We start from the raw sequence: 15,527 nt of genomic DNA, 5'->3' as shown, positions 1-15,527 counted from the left end.
GAGTTTTTGAAAAAGAAGACAAAGGAAAGTTCTCTTTTGACAAAAGTGCAGCCCTTCCACGGGAACCCCAATCCTCCCAGAAGACTCGTGAGGAGTTTCGTGATGTTACTATTTAACCAGTCATTCTAAAAGCATATGCCTTCTGATCCAGTGCTACCCTTTGGTTTTTGAAATAGTTTCATGGTTTTTAATAAGATTGGAAAATATTCAGATCCTTATAAAATAAGATGTGCAGTTATATAAATAAACTTTTAAAATTGTCCCATTTACTTTTGGGGGAACTTAAGAAATTAACAGTTTCTACATGGTTATGTTTTCATTTTGCAATTTCAAACAATGCAGAGGAAGCACAAGGTCCCTTGATTCCATCACATCTCCAGTTCTTGTCCCCCAAGTCACTCAGACGTTGTTTTTATTCCGTGCCTTTATTCACGTGCATGTATGTGTGACATTGCAATGTGAACTTTGTCTCACAATATCCACCATTCTATAACTTTCTTTTGATATTTAATCATATATCTTGGCATTCTTGTTGTGTCACTATAAGTAGACTGATTATTTATTTGCCATATGGGATTGAACACGGTTGCTCTTACCTCTGAGACAGGATCTGACTGAGTTGTCCTGGCTGGCCTCAAACTTGTGCTCCTCTTGCCTCAGCCTCCTGAGTATAGCTGGAATGACAGGTGTGGCCATCACATCCAGCTAATTTTTTTAAATCATTTTTTATTAATGGGAATTTGAATTGTGTTTAACCTTTTGGGTCAGGCATGATGTCAGAAGAGCATGTTAGATCATACTTTGGGGTGCACCCATCTTAGGAGCAGACATTGAACCTGTATCTGACTAGTGCTGAGAGGACAGGACACAGTTGGAGTTTACTGCCAAACTGCCCTTGAGAATGGCCCATTAACTGCGAGCTTATGATTCTCTCCCCTTACAGGGTCTTTTGGATATTTAAGGACAAAAACGTCACTATTTTCTTATTTTGCATTTCTCCAATTACTGGTGAAGTTTGATATCTTTTTCCCATACAACCGCCATTTTTATTTCCCTTTCTTAACCGAGCAGTATCACTGTTATTCTATACCAAAATTTTCTTGTTTATTCTTGATATTTTTTTCCTATACATAAATTTAATAATAAGCTTGTCAAGTTAAAAAAAAATCCACTGCCAGGTTGATAGGAATTTTTCCAAATTTAGACACCAATTTATGGGAAAGCTGACAACTTTATATCATGGTATATCTCCCTATTAATGTTATTTTATATTCTTCGGTGAAGTTCATAATTTTCCCGACAAAGACCTGACACGTTTTTTCCTGTCCTTATTCCTGCATACTTTGAAAATTTGTGGCTGTTTTGAATGTTGTTTTCCAGTTGCCCTTTTAGATTGGTTTTGGTGAAGGGGTGAGAAAATCATTGATTTCTGTATATGAATCTTGTATTTGTTCACTTTCTAACCTTCTAATAAATAAAACCTTCTAATGGTTAATAAAAATTTAAGTTCTAATAATGTTACAGTTGACTTTTTTCTGGATTTTCCATCTAAACAATCAAATCATTTACAAAGGTGATAATTTTGTGTAGTTTCTAACATTTATGTTACCCCCCATCTTATTGCATTGAAGCGGGCCTGGGTACGGTGCTAACATCATGGACAGTGATTATCTTTATTTTCTATCTGAATTTAATGAGGGCTGCTTCTAATATATCACTAAAACACCTGGCTTTTATTTTTCAGATAGGTAACTTTTACTTAATCATCTAGTTAAGGACGTTTGCTGATGGTCTTAGTTATTTAGGTTTCGATTTTTGTTTTGGCCTTATTTTAAGTACATGGGAAAAGTTTGAAGAAAATAAAAATAAATAGTAAAAACAAGGGCTGGGGTTGTAGCTCAGTGGTAGAGTGCTTGCCTCGCATGTGGAAGGCATGGGGTTCAAGCCTCCACACCACATAAAAATAAAAAAAAGATATTGTGTCCCTCTACAACTAAAAAATATTTAAAAATCAGTAAAAATCCCCCCTCATATCTCTGCATCCTTCCCTGTCAGTCTGTGCATAGATTCTCTCTCTCTTACACACCCCTCCTTAAGGAACACTAGGGTGGATCTTTTTCACTCCTGATGCCTGCCACTGTCCCACCCCTTTGCTTCTGAATGTGTCCTCCAAGATTCCCTGTTAACACTGACAAATCCACTTTGTGAAGAAAACATGATCTTTGTGCCCAGGGATGTGCCATCGTTCCTGTAATCTGATGGCCATTTAGGCAAGTCCCAGTCTTTCCTTACTATAAACAATCTCGGACAAACATTTTAGGTAAGCATTTGTGTCCATCTGTGAACATTTCTACATGTGAACCCATAAAAATAAACTTGTTAATTAAAGAGTATGTGGGTTTTCAATTTAGTTCATATGGTTAAATTTTCTAGAAGTTGTATTCCAGCTTCCAGTTTCACTAAGGAGACGTGAGATAAGAGAGCGCCTATCTTCCTACACCCTTGCATGATCAAACTCTGTTTGCCAATTCGTTAGCCTAAAAATGGTACTGAATTTTAATCCACATCTCCTTCATTATGTGTAGCTGTAGAAAAGCTATTCGTATTTCTTTTGCTGTGAACTGTTCATTAGTTTTCTTTTAGTGTATATTATTCTTCAATCCCTTGGATGATTTCTATATATATACTTGTATTAAGTTTAAAAATCAAACATATTCCAAATAATTTATGTAGTCTGTTGGTTTTTGTTCCTGTGTTTTACACACAGACACACAGACACACACACACACACACTTTAAATTAAGAGACTATATTTTTTAGTCTTAAGTCTAAAGAAAAAATTGAATGGGAAGTATAGAATTCCCACCAGGCTTCTCGCAATTCTCCCCCTGTATTTTCTCCCCTATTAGCATTTTGAACCGGAACAGTATATACCTGTATCTTTAGCCCTGCACACTGTTTAATGTAGTAAAAAGAATGACTCTTTTACTTAATTATTTCTGGATTTTTTTTTGCCTTGTTTAGAATTTCTTTTGATATTATTAAATCAGTCTAAATTTGGGTTATAGTTTTTATTGTGTATGTATGCGGTGACATAGCAATTAATTTCTAGCATTTATGGAAAACATCATATACATTTTGCACATTAATCTGTTAAGGAAGAAGCATAGTGAGGGACTTCCTACTCTGAGCCATTCTGCTGTACTTGGCTATGATGACTAATTCTTTTGAAACATTCAGGATCTGCTGTGAATATTCCACCTGTAGCCTTTTGCTTAACTTCTGCACTCATAGTTTTAGCTGTGAGTTGCAGAGAGCTTTCGCTCCTTTCTGGAAAATGCAGGATTTGCCAGGGAGCTCCCTGTTCTGCTGTCAGTACAGATCTTTGAAGTCTGTTCACTTTATTTCATGAAGCTTGGTCTGTATGGTGCTATTTCTTTTCTAATTTTGATCATTTTTATTTTTGGTGGAAATCACTTGCTCTATGAGGATTTAACCATTTTCAGTGTTTTAATTTCTTCTCTTTAGGTTTGTGAAGTCATGCCCCACCCTTTGACATTTTGAGTGATGTTCACATGTCTCTGCTGTTTACCAGATCCACAGTTTGTTGCTGTTCTTAGCTTTTGGCTTCAGTTTATGCTTTGGTGTTTACTAATTTCCTTGCTTGGGTTTATTTTGATTTTCCTTTTATAGTTTCTCAAGGTAAAAACATAACCCAATTATTTTTAGTCTTTTCTATATTCTTACAAATGTAACTAAGGCTATTTCTTTCAAATACATATATCATCACCATCATCACCATCAACATTGTCATCACTACCACCACCATCATCACCACCACCACCATCATTACCATCACCATCATCACCACCACCACCATTGTCACCACCACCATCATCATCATCATCACCACCACCATCATCACCATCACCATCATCACCATCATCACCAGCACCACCATCATCATCATCATGGTGCTCTCAATTTGTTCATTTGTATCGTTCTAAAACACCTTGTAATTGCTTTTTTTAAAATCTAAGAACTATTAAACAGTATATTTTAAAGTGTGTTCTTTTGTCAACATTTTATTAATTGATTGGCGATTAATCTCTACATTGCTAGCGATTGAGGTTTGTATGATTTCTATTTACTGAAAGTTCTAAAATGTTTTTGTGATACAATACACAGCCAATTTCTGTGAGTGTTCTACATATATATACTTAATGGATGTGAAATCTCCTTTTTAAATAACTTTTTTTTTGAGGGGAGAATAACTATAGGGTTTTAGGGAAAGAATTCCTAAGCTTCATCTTCCAGTTCAACAAAGAGCCCTTCACTTATCCATTCTGCTCTTTGGCCAATTTACTGAAGTTTTCCTACAACTAAGCGTTTTAATCTCCAAGGATTCTCTCTGGACTCTCTCCAAGGACTATCTCTTGGTGATGCCCTGTTTAATTCTGCCTGATTCTAATTGTCCTCATTACAGTACCTTGTTGCTTTCCTCCACTCCCTTTGCCTTCCACATGCGAGGCAACCACTCTTTGTGGTTCCAAAGGGGACAGACATTTTGTGTTTGTGTTTGAGGATGCACAATGGTGCAGACATTTTGTGTTTGTGTTTGAGGATCTGTGAAAGCTCATCCAGTGTTTATGTTCTCACACTGTCAGCATGAGGCTGGGACAGATGCCTGTGGGTGTGGCTACTGACTCCTCTTGGGGAGTCTTCCCGGATTGTCTCTTGACATCTTCCTGGGACACTGCTTTGGTCCCCTGGCCCAAGCACTGACTCTGGTCTCACTCACGAGGCACTGGCATGGACCCTGTCCATGGTACAGAGAACATGATGGGAACCTGCCCAGGTGGAGAATCCCATTGCCCTGGACCCTATCTGTTCTTTAATTCACTGCCTCCATGCCAGCACCCGGGGAGCAAAAGTTAACACTTTTGTACAGATATGATGGGTACACAATTGGATCCTGTCAGTCTTCCATCGCTTAGAAAACCAGGATAATTTGTCATAGATAGAGGGTAATCCCAAAGCAAATACAGAGGGAAACAAACAAACAAGCCGATGTGATTGAATTCCAGCTGGGTGTCAAGGCCTGCCCTCGGTTTGTGGAAACAGGAGATTAGTAAGTATTAGAGAGATGTTAAACATATTATCACCAAACCCAAGGTTTTCTGCTTGACCTCAACAGAAGATTTGAAATAGAATAGAAAAAGAAATTCTTAATATGTAGGTCAATATTATTTGATGCTGCATCTGGCAACTACCTAAAAACTGCTTCCCATACCTTAAGAAATACAGACTAAGGGCCTTAATGCTTAGAAAAACTAAATTTTAAAAACAGACATACAGAATATCAAATGACACCTTAGGCACCCGAGTTAGTAATCATGGTAATTTCTGCTTTCTGAGGGAAGCCTTGGTAACACTCCCCACCTGTCCCTAGATTCAGAAAAGCACTCAGTTTTTCTGGTGCTCCTTTTAGCAGAAGGCCTGGAAACAGGCAGCTTTTGTGACAATGGAGCTTCTGATGGCCATTCCTGCCCCTTGGGTCTCACCTCTGCAGACCCAGTCATTGGATGCATTTTGGGATTGCAGCATGCATAAATTCTCAAGTTCATGTCCGATGCACAGGGCCGTACACCTTCAGCTCTGCACATTGCCCATGAAGCACTTTGCTGCCCCACTGATGTGCAGGAGTGTTGTTCTCAATAAGTGCATTTTCCTCTGCTTTCTTCTCCCAGAAGTCCTCAGAAGAAATCCTCACTCTGCTTTCCACGTCTTCTTACACTGCCCAAACTCCAAAAATCTCCAACAAGTGACTTGTAATTCAATTTCCTGTGAATCAAAATTTAAAAAAAGTTACCAAAAAGGTACACAGAACCAAATCTTCAATCAGGTGAAGGAGGAATGTGGGGTTAATGAATTGGAGTTATTTTTATCATCTTTTTTTTTCACTCAAATGTTTTCTCTGTAGAAGAATAAAATCATCCAAATATCTCATGATTCTCAAGTTGGTGGACCACAAACAAAAGGAAGCCGTGCTTTAATGGAGGGTAGATCTGGGGCCCCCAAATACAATAACTCACTTTGGGCAAATCAAAGTTTTTGATAGCCTGGCATAGTGCCAAGGACTTGCTATCGCTGGCTCCTTATTTTAGTGGGTTGTTTAGAAGAGAGAAATAAACAAGCAGCCGGTTAAGAAAACCCCAACTTACTAATCAATTACATGCAGGTGTTTATAGATTTCCTCTGTTTTAATGAATTAGACTTGGACCTGTGCTATCTAGAAGTGGATGACTTAGACACCTAAAGGAACAACTGATGGCTTCGCAATCGCATTTTGGAGAGATGCTGCCTAATTTCTGTTCCAGAACCATCCCAGGAAGTCCTGGTCACTCCAGGACATCGTAGGCACACGTCTAACCGCTGAATCTCTATATTCACAAAAGTCCAATCTAAGGGTCCTTAGACACCACGGTTGAAGGAGCAGAGTGACAATTTCCTCTATGAAGCCGACTCTTCAGTGCCATCTATATTTAGACAGAGAAGCACATTGTCAGCGGGTCTGTTTGATGTCGATGTGGATGATTAAAGATTGCCTTGTGACTTCTTTCTGTTTAGAGCAACTTGGGACTGGCTTTGGCCAAAGTCATTCTGCTCTGGTGGCCATGCTCCTGAGTCAGACATACTGACAGCTTTCCTGGGGCAAACAAGAACAATCTGGCCATTCTAGGAACTTCTCCACCTCATAGTTCAATGATCGTGTGGGGACTCCAAAGTTCAGGTTTATCACTGCTAGCCCTTGGGTCAGGAGGAAAGGACATCTCTCCCACTTCAAATTTTTTATTTCCATCTACAGAAGAACTGGTCCCATATTGCCGATTCCTAGGGGGAGAGGTAGGTGTGGGGAGGAGGGCTTGAAGTGGTTAGCTAAGTATAGCCTTCCCATATGTTCCGTGGAGTGCGCGAGGAATCTGTGCTGTTATGGTAACACCCTAAGAACCATAAAACAAGCAAGAATAATCGATTTTATTCTCCAGGCTCTTGACGCTGCCCACCTCTTTGGTCCTCGCCTGGTCAGGGAGCCAGACACTTGGGAAGACCCGCTCAGCTCTGCTTTGGGCCTTGAGGCTGGGCCGTCCTGCAGGAGCCCTGCCTTTCTCTGGGTGGAGCAGGGTGGCGCCTCCCAGACACACAGGGTCCTGGCACCAGGAGTGCTGTTGAGGCTAGAGGGTGCTGAGCATGAATGCCACATGCTGCCCTCGCAGGCGCCCATCAAAACAAGAGCATCTAGTCACATGCACAGTATTGAAGCAAACATCTGACCAATCCACCAAAATAATCCCCCAAATATAAACAACAAATCAAGCTCCTGTCAGAGCCTGACTCACTGAATAAAGGGAATGAATAAAATCGTAACGTGTGCGTCTGCCTACAGCTGTGCGGAGCTGTTGAGTTTGTGGTGTAGTGGGTGATTTCTACAGAGTAACCGAAATCACCTTACTGCCATATTCTCTCTCCTAATCAAAATGAAACAGACCCGGTTTCCAAATTGGCCAATCCAAGCTCAAGGATGCAAGTTGTGTTGTCTTTCCTTCTGCTGCTCCTATCGCCCCAATGGGAGCTGGCCTCGGAAGGTTGGGGTCCAAGGACTGTCACTTCCAGGACACCGGGCGCTGCTCTGCCCATGCTGTTGCGAAGGACAATGTTAAGTTTCTGAGGGAAGGCACAAGGCTGCTCATTCTTCATGTTGCAAGCTACCGGCTGGGTTATAAGTGGCCAGGGCGGAGAACAGCCTTCTTTTCTGGAGAATATGCAGTTATTCTCCAGCCAGAAAAAGAAACACTGAACCATCTGAAACATCTGGTGCCATCTATAGCCTCTGTCTAAAATGCCAGGCTGGCATCAACCTTGAGCCATGTACCCTACAATTGCCATTGTGGTTCCAAAGGGGACTGAGTTGTCTCAATGTAATCCCTCAGGGGAAGTCTTCTTGTTCCTCAAAAGAATATTTTGCAATATCTGTGACATTCTAAGTCTTTCAAGGAAGGATTTGGCTTTGCTGACACCCAGCAGTCTGAGAGTTTGGTCTCTCAGTCAATTAAGATAGCTTGTGTCAAAGCAGACACAGTTTGCCAACTGTACCACAACTCATCCCAAACAGGGCCCTGCCTCTCACCTCCCACCCCCCATCTGCTCCCCCTCCAAGTTGCTCCTTTCCTTTTGGGATGGGTGTGCAGCTACAGTCTGTGTGTCCCAACACGCGTGCTGAAAGCCGTGCCAAAGGCTCACATTCTTACTCATCACTCACAGACTATCTGTTGAGCCCTGGCTCTGTGGTCAGCACTCTGCTGGTCCCTGGGGTCCAAGGGCAGGCAGGCAGCCGGAGATCCGTTCCTTGCTCACAGTGCATCCGGACCACACTGTCAGACGGCAGAGTGCAGCTCCCCCACTTATAACAGCCCAGGCTGAGCTAAGGATGTCAAGGAAGTGTGGATCAGGCGATGATACTTTGAAAGGTCATAATTATAATTGTAGTAAGCTGTGATCAGGGAGAGAAGATAAATGTCATAGCAACGTGTTTAATATTGGATACATATTATATTATGGAACAATTATGAATTTATTTCTTGTATACATTAAAATTTGGATACATGTAAAGGCAAAAGCTGAGCTTAATTTTTGTCTGTTGGATAAGGAATTGATTTTAATTCTTTCTCTGCTAATTAGAGGAAAATTAGAAAAACAAACTACTTACTAAAGCACTGAATACATTTTGATTACTTATGGATATAAACAGTTATTTTGGCTTCATTTATTTATTTACTGAAAACCTAATGATAGGTAAAATGAAGAATTAATAGTGTAACAGGGAGGGATAATGGGTTTATTCAGCAGATGGAGCGAGGTCTGCTGTTTTCCCACCTTACAACTGGGAACTCAAAGTTACAGGGTTTGCTCTTGGGTGATGCCAGGCAGCGTGTAGCTCCTGCTCAGACTGAGTGATCTGCAGGGACAGCGGAGGGCCAGGCTGGGGGACCATGAGAGCTGTGGCAGACAGACTCAGTTCAAGGTGAGGGAGGAGGCAGAGGGAGGTCTCCAGCCTACGGCCGAGCGTGGTGGCCCAGTTCTGGAGTAGCTCAGGAGGAGGATGAGACACGGACGGAGACGCGAGGACGTTTGATGGGGGAACAGTAATGTAGAAGGATTTTCTTAAAACACAAATTTATTATGGTTTTCCTGGGCGGTCAGAAGTCCACAACAGGTCTCACTGGGCAAAAATCCCAGCATTGGCAGGGCTGCTTTTCTCTCTGGTGGCTCCAGGGGAAGGCCAGTGGCTCTTCCTGCCCAACTTTTGTAGGTAGCCTGAGTGTGTGGCCCCTTCCTTCACCTGCAGGGCCAGCCACGCAGAGCCAAGTCCCTCCCACACTGGGTCTCTGGTTCTGTCTTCTAAGTTCCTCCCCTTATTCTCTGTGTTTTAGGGTTCCCTTCTTCCCCCCCTCCCTCCCTCCCTCCCTCCTTCCTAACATGGGAAAGGGTGATGCTTCCAGACCAAGGCAAAGAAGGGAATAGAAATCGACAGTGTTCTCCTGAGGAGAGGAAAAGCAGTGAGAGGGCTGTCGAGTGTTGGGCAAGGTGTGCACCTGCATAGGAGACCCACCTCCGGACGGGGTCACATGGTGCATGGGTGGCTGAGAAGAGATGAGAGGAACTTCAAAGGGGAGAGGGAGGCAGCTGAGCCCGGAGCAGCTGCTTCCTGTAGGGAGGTGGAGGTGGGGCTTTGGCTGAGAAGGAGGTGCCTGAGACGGGAAGCGGGCAGGTGTGGAGTCACCGTTTGGGGAAGGCCTCACCAGATGAAGCTGGAGGAGGCCCAGAAGCAGAGAGATGGTCTGGAGTCATAGATGGTTCATGGTCCTGCTTCAGGATTTCCCCAACTGGGCTCAGCAGGTCCAGAGTGGGCAAGAGGAAATGATAAAAGGGAGTGAATGCCCCCGTGGGGAAGTTAGGAAGCGTGTGCAAGAGGAGGCTGGGGTGAGGCTCCCGAGGCTGGCTGCCCTGCAAGTCTCCTGGGGAGTCCAACTAGAGCCTGCTAGTTCTTGGGTCCCACTGGACCCGCCAAGGTAGGACCAGCTTCAGCAGTTTAAAAAAGCTCCCTAGGTGATTCTAGGGTCAGCCGAGGCTGGGCACTGCTGGTGGAATGCAAAGAGAAGTGTATTCAAAGGCCTGAAACCAGGGGCTCAAAGAGGCACGTCTATTCCACTGCAGCGTGACACACTGTGGTCCCCATATGGAAGCCCGTAAATGTTCCCCAGTGGTCGGGCAGATAAAGACCATGTATGCAGTGGGATACTAGTCAACCTTGAAAAGGAAGAAACTTCTGTGATAGGCAACAACATGGGTGGATTTTGAGGGCAGATGTTAAGCAGAATAAGCAGACACGGAAGCACAAATTCTGCCCAATTCTGCTTATGTAAGGTCTTTAAAATAGTCAAATTCATAAAATCAAAGACTACGATAGTGTTTGAGAGACTGAGGCACAAGCAAGAAGCTTCATTTAAATGAGATGAATAAGCTCCCGAGCTGTGCCACACAGCTCTGTGCCTAGAGCCAACGACAGAGTATTGTACACTTAGAATTTAAGAGGCTAGATCTCATGGTAAGTGTTCTTACAGTCACAAGAAAATACGCCAGGGCTCTTGAAGATGCTAGGAAGGGAGTGAGGGTGAGAGGGGCGCTTCTGGAGAAGGCTAGACCAACCTGGATGGGAGGAGGCGGGGCAGAGCGGTATGTGGAGCAGATTTACAGAAACAGGATTTTGAAAAGTCATGCTTGTGAGGTCGTTTGGAACTTACACATAGGTATCCAAGTCGAGTCTCATTTGGCCATTCATTTAACGAATCGCCTATGTAGCTGGGTTCAGCAAACACAATGTGTAAATATTAGGAAAGTCTCGGAAATTCAGGCTGTGAGTGGAATCCTCATCCCAGAATCTCATTCACGTCCTGACTTGGGCGCCGGCCAGTGTGCACAGAGAATGGGAGGAGCTGAGCGAGCAGGTAGGCCCCAGGGGCAGGGTGACACCAGGACGGTGCCAGGCTCCTAGGCTCACCACAGGGCAGTATCTGGGGACAACTGAAAGACTTCCCCCTTCTGCTCCACCTCCAACCCCAGCATATAGCACCCTGCCCAGCACACAGGGCCTTATTGCAGGGGATGGCCAAAGGAGCATTCCAGAATGTCTTTGCAAAGGGTGGATGTGGAGGCTGGTCTCAGCTCACTGGCTGGGAGCAAAGCTTTGGTACCCAGCCCAGTTACTGTCTATCTTTATGACCTTGAGCAAGTTGCTTCCAAATTACCTGGAAGATTCTAACAGCCAGTCAGTGAGGCCTCAGGGTGACCTTTCTGTGTCCCTTCCAGATGGATGGACTGATGGGATGGTGCACACTTCCTGTCAAGACTCTACCATTAAATTGTCATGAAATCAGGTGCCTAGTTACAGTGCATTTGCACCCAAGTAGAGTCTGCTGGTTCCTGGAGAACAGAAGGATGTTAGATTGGCAGTGGGCCTGATGTGACCTCGCCCCTTCTTCCTTTACTAAGAAAAGGTCTGGTCATTTCCTCCCAGCCCCAGCTGCAGCTCACATTACCCCTGCTCTGAACCCCTCCTAGCCCTGGCATGCCTGCTGGCTGCTGAGGACCTGCACAAGCTTCATTCTCCCCCTGGGCTGCAAGAGCCTGGGTTCACTGTCCATTCAAGCCACCCATATTTAGCCGCAGAGATCAGCATGGCCCCCACCCCTCTCTCTTTCTCTGGGTTCTCTTTCACAGACCCCCAGTAATGATTTGGTGCACTGAAGGAGTTAGTGCACTAATGAATGAGTGTTTTCAAAACAGCCAACCACTAAACCAGTGTTTGCAGATCTGGGCATTTTTAGCCATCTGGTTTTTAACAAAGTGGACGTTAATTTTCTAGCAAGCAGCAACTAGCCACTTGTTTTGCAAAGTTGCAGCAGTAAGTAAAAATGTGCCTGCAAAGATGACAACATTTTACTAAGGTTGTATTTGTGGGAAAGAACTCTCCAGTGGGTCTTCTCTGAAGACAGATTCCCTTCAGTTATTTATTTAATAGCTGTGATCACAGGTAGGGAAGATGGCAATTTTGCTCTAGACGAAGCATATTCAGAGATGCATTTCACAAGGGAAAGTGCCTGCAGTGCACACTGCCTTTCCCAGGACTTGGTAGAGGTTACCAAGTCCAGTGGGCTTGCCAAGGAGCGTGCTGTCACAACACACCCTCTCAGTATGTCACAGAGTGCACAGAGAGAAACAAGGTCAGAGCATCTCTTCTTCTTGGTGCCAAAGAGGGACACGGACAACTTGGGACTGGTTCTGCAGAACAAATGCCACTCCCTCCTTTTCAAGTCCCAAACACTCAAGTGCTACAAAAAGATGAATCAGATTCAGAGAGCAGTTTTTTTTTCTTTTTAGACCACAAACTTCCTTTCTTCTTTCCCTTAAATGACTGTGCAAAGATAAGTTTGTTGTTTTTAAACATTAAGACAAAGCAAAAATCATGTAACATCATTTAAAAAAAAAAAAACCCAGAGAAAGGAAAGGAATCAGATGGCAGAGGAGCAGACTTGAACCTCAGCAGCAGGGTGGGTACTAATGGCCCATAAAGCACCGCCCCACTTCCCACCCAGTGCCTAATGACTGGTCGGCATGCCTTTGTGGGCCCTGCCCGGGTCTGCTTTAACAATGCAGTCAAACAAGGTAGAACTGTGTCCATTTATGGGAAAGTCAAAGACCAATAAATAAAAAGTTTAATTTCCTGATTCCCCGAAGTTGATGGGGCTTAGAAAGTGCTCACCAAGCTCCCAACAATGGTCTTTCAAAACATCGTGGGGGCAGCACCTCGTATCACATTTCATTGCTCATAAAAAAGAATCAGATAATGGTAAGTGAAAAAAAGCAGGCCAAAGGCCCCGCTTGCCCGCAGCTGCAGAGCCGGCCGCCTGGGGCGCGGGTTTGCAGGCCTGTGGCCTTCTCAGCACAGCTGTGCTGGGGCAGGGATGGGAGGGCGCTCACTCTGTTTTCTAAGCTTTCTGCTGCTACGTTAGCTTCACGACAAAACTTAAAAAAATAAAATAAAATAAAACAATTATTTGATTTCTTAATAGACATTATTAGTCAGAGCAATAGTACCCTCAAGGCTGGCAGTGTTAGGCAAATCAGCTCAATCTGGGAAATTCAAGTAAATGTCATAAGAGACTTTGTTAGTTTCAGGGTGGTGGACTCCTGAGATGTCCAAAGGTGCTACCATTCGTTAAAAAAATAAGCCCTCATCGGGTTTCTCCACCTGTTGGATTCTCTTGGGTCATCAACAGCATTTAAGACGCATTTCCGTGTCTTCTGTAAGAAGAGATGAAGTGGGAGGAGAGGCCATCAACTGTGCACAGGATTCCCACCTTTAGTAAAAAATGGTTTGGGTGAATAGGAATGTTTCCAGGACAGTCCATCCTGCTTGCATGTGGACAGAACCAGTTCTGACCAGCCCAGCCATGCTGTCAGGTTGAGCAGGGACCAGAGCTGAGGGACAATATACCCACTGGCCAGCTCTCTTGCTCCTTCCCTTCTGTTCTGTCCATCACCCTCCCTGGCTTCTCTTTTTCCAATGCTTCTCTAACTGTGGTCTCAGAGTCACAGTCTCCCTTCCCCTGCCCCCTGCTTCCTCTCCTCTCCCCTGCACTTCTGTGGGCAGCCATTCATGTGGCAGAGTTGCAGAGCTCCTTCAAGGAGCCAGACAAGACCAAGACAAGAGTGTCTTTCGCTGGAGATCATGGAACGCATGCTCTCTGGAGGCTGGGAGACACACGGAGGAGCCACACTGATTTTATAAGCTCAGGGTCCTGAGGCAAGGCCAAGGTTGCTTCCTCCTGGACTTACTCTCCGGATGTCTGTGAGCTCAAGCTCTCCCCAGACTCCCTATTCCTCCTTTTGGGAGCCCATATTTTGGTTAAAGACGCCGCCATCTATGTAATCATAGAAGCCAGCAGGAGCCTGAGAGCCCTGCCACACGCCTTCCTGCAACTCTTCTGTCCTGTCTGAGAAATGTCCCTAGGCCATTTCCTTCTTCCCCTGTGCATGGCCGGTACCCCAGTTATCCCTCACTTTCAGACTTCCTCTGTTGTCTTCAGGCATAACCTCTCGCTGCCCCATGAACCACCTTGCACAGAGTGGTTCTCCTAAACACTCACAGCATGGAGCCTTGCTCAGAAGATCACTCTCGGTGAGGGGATCAAGTCCAACCTCTTTGCAGTGGTTCTGGCCAACCTCCACTTGTAGGCTGGCTTGCTTTCACCTACTTCCTGTGTCACCAACCAGGGTCCCTGCGTGCAATCCATTTCTGAAGTACAAGGCCCTCTTCAACACCCGCTGGGCTGTGGTGCACACTGTTCACTTTACCTAGAATGCCTCCCAAGAAAGGAGGTAGCACACCCTGTTCACATGTCATTCAAGGCTCTAGGGCAAATCATCTTCTCTGTATCCTTACACCTCCAAACCCCACCCAAGGTCATCTTTCTACCCCAAACCCAGGCAGGATGAGTGGCAGTCTCCTGGGGCTCCTCTGGGTCGGCCATTCCTGTCATTGGGAGAATATTTGCAGACTACACTCATCTCTCATTCTGACAACAGAACATTCGAGATCAGCAGTGAGACCTCCTCCGTCTTACTGGTTTGGCTATACCTAGAGCGCGCCTGCTTCCCGGCTGTCTCCTGAGATAACTTGTGAATAATGGTCACTGTACCAGCATCTGATCTTTCTGAACATCATTTACGAATTAAAACACTCATCTTTTAAAAAATAAATCTGGATCAGGATGAGACTCCGTAGGTAATTATAGACAGTCTTGCATTTTGGGATTAAATGCACTTGCATTGGAGATGGCCTCTGACCACACCTTTCCTGCCTAAAAATCCCTCTCAGGGTGTCTGATTTTGACTTCAATGTCTGTTTCCAGGGTTACTGGTGAGATTGAGTTGTTTTTTTTTAATGTGTTTATTAATCCTTCATATTTCTCTGAGAAGTCGATGATGGAATTATCTTAAAATGCAGGCGGAGGACAGTAGGGAAAGGGGGTCTCGGAAGTAGACCTCGTCTTAGAAGGGGAGGACGGAAAGAAGCCCCCATGCCCCCCTCCCTGGGAGCCTATCGTGCCTCATCGTCTGCACGAGGATCCCTCCTCTCCCTCCCATTTCTTTCTTCCAGAACCAAATCCTGGAAGCTTTAGCCTCTTCCCTAGGACCAATTCCTCTGTTAGGACTTCTCCCTCGGTCATTTTCCTGGAGACGTTAAGGGGAAAGGACAGGGATCCTCTCCTGCTGGTCTGCACTGGATGGAGGTGTTAGCCGGGTGCCCACCCCACCACAGGACTGCTCTGATGGCAGCAGGTGGAGTCCTCAGGAGGCCCAGGGCCCAGGCCTCCCTGCGTCCTCGCTCTTGGTGTTCCCTTCCC

The sequence above is a fragment of the Marmota monax genome, unplaced genomic scaffold, assembly GCF_021218885.2.
Source record: "Marmota monax isolate L192 unplaced genomic scaffold, Marmota_monax_Labrador192_F-V1.1 WCK01_AAM20220418_F8-fsc00076, whole genome shotgun sequence".
In the NCBI taxonomy this organism is placed as follows: Eukaryota; Metazoa; Chordata; class Mammalia; order Rodentia; family Sciuridae; genus Marmota; species Marmota monax.
This window is presented reverse-complemented; position numbering follows the sequence as displayed.